Here is a 6,227-nt window from a genome sequence, read left to right on the forward strand (position 1 = left end):
CATAAAAACTGTCCAGACCTTGTCTGTAGAAAAGGTATGCATGGTATTTCAGCAAGTTTCAATAACAATTAAATTAAATATTGTACAAGATATAAAGATAAGTGAGAGATGGTGGAAGGGTTGTAGTTTATTCATGGGAAGAAGGATGTGCTAATATAAAATTTAAGTACTATCATGTTGTGAACCCCAGAATGAAAGTATTCACAATTGATTTGGGAGCTCAAAGAGGAGTTCCCTAAGAAAACTAAACACAATTGTGAGTCATTTACAGTTCTGCTCTGGGTAATGGAGTGGACTCTTTATTGCATACAAGTTGAGAAGATAATCTGGAAAAAATAGTATGCACAATCCTGAGAGGCCCCAAAGAACTCACCCTTAATATACCTCATATCAAGCGATTTTCCATCTTATATTCCCTACTTATACAATATAGAATATTTTTACTATACTTACTTTTGACTTTAATATGTCAACTCCATTATTCTTTTTCGCTGAAACTTCCTTCTCTCTCTTGCTTGGGTAACTGCTCTTCACTCCTTAATCTCACTTTCTCTATCTCCTCAAGGAGTCTTAGGCTTGACCTGCATCAGCATCTCCAAATTCTCCAACTTTCCCTTTCCTTGGACCCAGCACATTTGTAATTGTAGTGCATCCCCACTTATATTTTCTGCTCTCTTTTAAGTTCCCTAGGAGAAGGAGTAATCACTTTTATTTTCTAATGGTAGAAAGAATTCTGAAATAACAAGTGCCTAGCAGTTTTTCATTATGGAAATCAATGAGGTCCACCTTCAGATCCTTACAATGGAAAAACAAACTAGGAGACAGAATAGCTACAGAGTATCCTATGCGTTATTGGAGGATAGCAGAATTGGTAGATGTCAGGAAGAAAAGAAGTAATGAACAAAAGAAAGAAGGAAATGGGGGGATATGAGAAACATAGAAGATATCAAAAACCATTAAAACAAAAACAAGAGGAAAAGATTATGTGATTAAATTTATTGTCAGGTGAACTCAGCAGAAAGAAGGCACTTGAGCCAAATTCCTGAAAGAATTATAAATTGAACAGAAAATGGACTTTGTAGTGTCTTGTCAAGTAAGAGGTAGTTTCAGAAATACAGAGAAAAAAATTGAGATGCAGCTCTTAATTGGATCAAATTTTCCATATTGACTATTTTAAATGTGATTAGAAAAAGGAGCAAATGTTCAGTTACTCCCAGTAAACTTTAATAAAATGCTAAAAATAAAATCACTAGAAGAATAGAATATTTGTAAAGCACTGTATTTACTTCCAGATCCAAATGACCATATCAGAAAATGTCCTATAATATATTCTTGTCCAGTTCTCGCTAAGTTCCATTGCTAAGCAAGTTGACAATTAATACAGTTTCCAATTAGCGTGTGACTTATTGCAATTATTCTGAATGTAGTAATTAGAAGGGGTCATGATAAAGCTGTCATTGTCACTATATAACTCAAAGCCTTTCAAATGATACAAAATACATAAAAGCAACAGCAGTCACTAATATTTCATTGGTATTCATTAAAATTCAAACAAATGAGCAAAAGGAAAAACTCTCATTTTAGTTTCAGCTCATTATAGACAATAAAGTGGCACTGCTAATATTGATGCTGCATATGAACGCAGTGAAATATGTGGTGTAAATTTGGATTTATTAAATGAAAAGATCTTCACAATACACTGTTCAATATAAAATAATCTCTACAGATAGAAATAGAGTAAGAAAATTTCTTAAAATATAACTATTGTTACTTCTGTTGACACATGGTTTGAAACCCTAGGAATCTTAACAAAAACGTTTAAAATACTTTTTTTCAAATTTGTCTATAGATATGTCTTGAAAAATGTAGCAGGCATGTAGCAATATTAGGAATTGTTATCATCAGGAATGAAAAATTCTGATTTCATCTTATTTATATATTCTTGGTAGTTTTGGGTATTTATTACTTTCCAGTGGGTTTGGTACCAAAAACTCATCTAATTTCATAATTTCTACATTTATGTTCTGAAATTATTGTTTCGGTAGGAAATGTATTTCTAAGGAATCTGTGTATGGCAGAGATATACATCAAGGTAAATTACTGTCTTGGAATAAGGGAAGCTGATTATTACTACTTATTGAGATTATTTTAGGTACCAAGTTGTTTGGTATTTTTCAAAACACAAAACCTAGTGTTGCTACTTTCTCTGCTAAAATGTGGTTTATATAGTATGAGATAAAGCAAGACAGTGAAAGCATGCTATATTATTATTAATATCTAGGCTCCACAAAAATCCATGTTTTATGCCAAACTTTTTACTTTTTAACTGAGCCACTTACTTAAATTTTTATTGATTTCTTTTCTTTTTTTTTTTTTTTTGGTACGGGGGATCAAACTCGGAACCTTGCGCTTTCAAGGTAGGCGGCAGAACCACTGAGCTTAATCCTCAGCCCCAACATTTTTTTTTTTTATCAGTCATAAAGGTAGGACCTATGAATACAGATATGAGGGAAAGAAATCCTGTCCAACGGTGGCCAACACAGAGTGTGGCAGACAGACAAACAATAAGAACAAAGTTCAACAGATATCCTGACATGTTGTGGCTATTGGTGATATAGTCATGAAACAGTGTGTGCATATGTGTATGGGGGAGCTGTGTTTGAAAAGTTCTGTCATACTTTTATTAGAGTACATAGGATTAGGAGAGGATTTCAAAAAGAACCGATACCAGATTATTAAAAATAAAATAGGAATAAATCTTTGAAACAAAAGAAAAATACTTCTAAGACAGAAAGATATAATTGCTGCAAAATGTAAGAGCCAGTCATGTCTGAAGAACTGTAGGTTGAGCAACTTGGTATTGTGTAGTTCATTTGGTGGACCATGGCCAATGATGAGATTGGAAATGAGAGCAGTGTCCAGAAGGGATTTGTGTGCCAAGCTAGGGAATTTGCATCCAAAGTCCTTAAATAGGAGTAAAATTATCTCTTCTACTTTTAATATAAAAAGTTCTAAAAACTGTGTAGAAAATGAGTGCCCATTGCATGGGAAATATGATAGAAAATTGTTGTGTCATTTCAGATAAAAACATGCTTTTCAATTTGATCATTTTTCCTTTTCATGCTCACCATTTCCTTTTCCTTTGAATCTCAAGGATTTTGATGAAAGAAACTCTGCTTCCTAAAGAGTGAAGGGAATCAATGCAAGAAATATTGACAAATTCCAGTTTAGACAACTTAAGTCATATGCACAGGGCAGTTTAAAGACAGCTTATATAATTGACCTTACATTGAGTAAAATTAATTGAACATTTCTTTTAAATACATTCTGACCTAAAATCAGCATTCAGTGCCCTACTGAGCATTTAATTTGCATATAATATATTTCTTCACCACAGAACATTGTTATATGACAAATTAAGCAAATGGTCAGAATTACTATTAGCTATCTTTTAGGGTATTGTCAGAAATAACAATGGCACCTGAGGGATTTCTACTTGATTATAAGCCCAGGATTTAATATAAATTCTTATGAAAGATCACAAACTTATTTTGAAATTCCATGCAGTAGTAATTACTGTGAAACATGCACATACTCCCTTAAATTATTCTTTAATTGCTCTCCTTTGTGAAGAACAATTAGCCTGCCACAAAATTTTACTATCTTCACTTCCACTGTGGCTAATGCAAGAAAAATGTGAAAAAAGATCTCTATCTCTAGCATCTTGTTATATATTTAATGAAACAATTAATATCCATAAAATATTTTAAGAGAATACAATATAGAGTATAAAAGTGCTAAAATCTTTGTGACTCTTATCTATGTTGCAGAGAATTTGAAGAAGAGAGGCTTAAAATCTAAAGTTGTACCTAAAGGAAGAGTTTATTAGAGAGGTGAGATTTTTCTAGACCTTGAAATGGGAGAAAAAATTTAAAGCATGAATTATTGTCATTTATTGAACAATTAGCACATACTTGATGCTGTAGAAAGTACATGTGCATATGCCATAACAGGTTCTGTTCAAGTACTATGTGGAGACTTATTGTTCCCATTTAACAAAGGCAGGAAATGAAGCACAGAGAAGCCGAGAGACCACAGCTCACACAGCAGACAACAGCACAGCTTATGCTTGAGTCCAGTGCTCTTAACTATTGGCTATGAAATTCTCAATAAAGCAAAGTGTGAGCTATAGTTTGTGGAAGTGGTGTACAAAGGGTCACTCCTGCTAGGACATTGACTTGTTCTTTGAAATATTTTTTTTACAAATGAGGGAGAAAAAAGATTGTTTGGTTCAACTGTCCACATTGTCTCTATATTCAATTTTTAAAAGTTGATGATAAATTACAGTACTGAAACAGAAAGATTATTAGTCTCCAAATGACTGATAGTTTAGAAAATGAAATGAAACTGGTTAGCCAACTGAATAATATGTAAACATTTGAAAACTGTGATTCTGAAAAATACAACTTTCTTAAACACATTCATTTATAAAATTTTACTGAGATAAGTTTTCTTTTTATTAGTTTATGTTTACAATACATTCATTGTGAATTTGTCTATATACGTATCACATCTTGGTCCTTTTTACTTCACTTTCCCCTCTCCTTCCTCCCATCTTTTGGATTCACAGATATAACTATGTATCTACATCTATATCTATCTATATAATATATAGTGTATAAGTATCTAAACTGTGACAGAAATTTTAAGTACAGTTATTCATATATAATCTATCATAATTTGTGCATAAAATATTACTAATTTACTAAATGTAACTAACTAATCTTTGCAACATAAGATTTTTTTTTAAAGTTTTATTTCTGTAGCTTGACAATATAGCCTATTCTTTCACTACATGGGATATCAAGGAAATTAATTAAAAATACTTCTATTCACAAAAAAAAACCCCTTACACAGCTTTGCGCAGTGGCAGTATCATAGCTAGTGAGGTTTATCTGAGATGTGATTACTAATAATTGAAAAAATCCTATAACCACAGTATAATTACATCTAACTAATCCATGTTTTTATAATTATGATTACATTACCTTGTTTCTAATGCATGATCAGTTTGAAATATGTAATATCTCAAATAAAGATTTCGTCTCTTTGCAACCACAGCATAACTTGAAGAAAGATACTTGCAATGCCTAGACACATATTTAGAATAAAGGAAGACTAGAGAATATTTTTTAAAAAGACAGAAATCTTTATGAAAATATTTTCAAATGATATAACATTTATATAGAATAACAAGCATATAAAAAGATATTCAAATTCGCTTGGATTTAGAAAAACTGCAAACTAAAGAAAAATGTAATTTTGCTCCATATGTACTGCAGACAGAAACTCTACTGCAGCCATTGGTAAGCCATCTTGGACCACATGGTTCAATTCGATATTCAGATATCATATGACCCTGATCCTGGCTACATGATCATAGAAACTTAAACACAGACCCATCATGGGATGTGTAGATCATTATGGTTTTGTTTTGAGGGAATTAGAGACAATTTGGAAGTCAGAACCCTAGTGGAGTGATAGTCAAATGTGTAAGATTCACCATATGAAGTTCTGAGCAGTACTCAGGAGAGATGTTATAGGTTGTATGAAGGAACATGATGGATTTAAAGAGTAGTGAGTGAAAACAAATAAGAAACAAAATTTTACATTTTTAATGCATTGAAAGAAATCAAGCTAGTCTTCAAATACATGCATTTATAAAAATATAAATTATATATCAAACTTACTGCAGTGACTGTCTCTGGGGAGGAAGGGGAGTAGATACTAAAAACAACTGGCTATATTGAAAAATAAGGTGAAATCTTAAATTATTTTTTAAAAATTTTATTACAGGGAAAAACACATTGCAATTAATCCCTCTCAAAATACTTTTCCTTCCTTCAAATACATTTATCTCATCATTCTTGCCACTTTTTGAAACAGTTTTGGGAGTCTTCTTTCTTGTTAGCTGTGTTTTTGTGGCTGCCTTGATGTCTTGAGTCAATTCAAAATACTGACTTAAATGGTTATTTTGACTTTGAGATAAAGGCAAAAGTTGCATGGAGTAGATGTGGTAAATAATGTGGATGAGAACACCCAACATTCTTGAGCCTTTCTTTTTGAATAGCACTCAGCAGCAGCATTCACTGGCAGTTTTCAATCACATCTTGTAAAGACATTCATGAAAGTGGACTTCCACAACTATTTCAGAAAGTGGCAGAATA

At 32.2% G+C, this 6,227-nt stretch overlaps 1 pseudogene; it reads left to right on the top strand.

Annotated features, from left to right (window-relative positions):
- Positions 1–4,915: 4,915 nt before the first annotated feature.
- Positions 4,916–5,046, top strand: LOC147830018 (U4 spliceosomal RNA; annotated as a pseudogene).
- The last annotated feature ends 1,181 nt before the right edge of the window (positions 5,047–6,227 follow it).

Source organism: Heterocephalus glaber, unplaced genomic scaffold, assembly GCF_053883595.1.
Source record: "Heterocephalus glaber isolate CG9 unplaced genomic scaffold, H.glaber_assembly_v1.0 deba00000331, whole genome shotgun sequence".
In the NCBI taxonomy this organism is placed as follows: Eukaryota; Metazoa; Chordata; class Mammalia; order Rodentia; family Bathyergidae; genus Heterocephalus; species Heterocephalus glaber.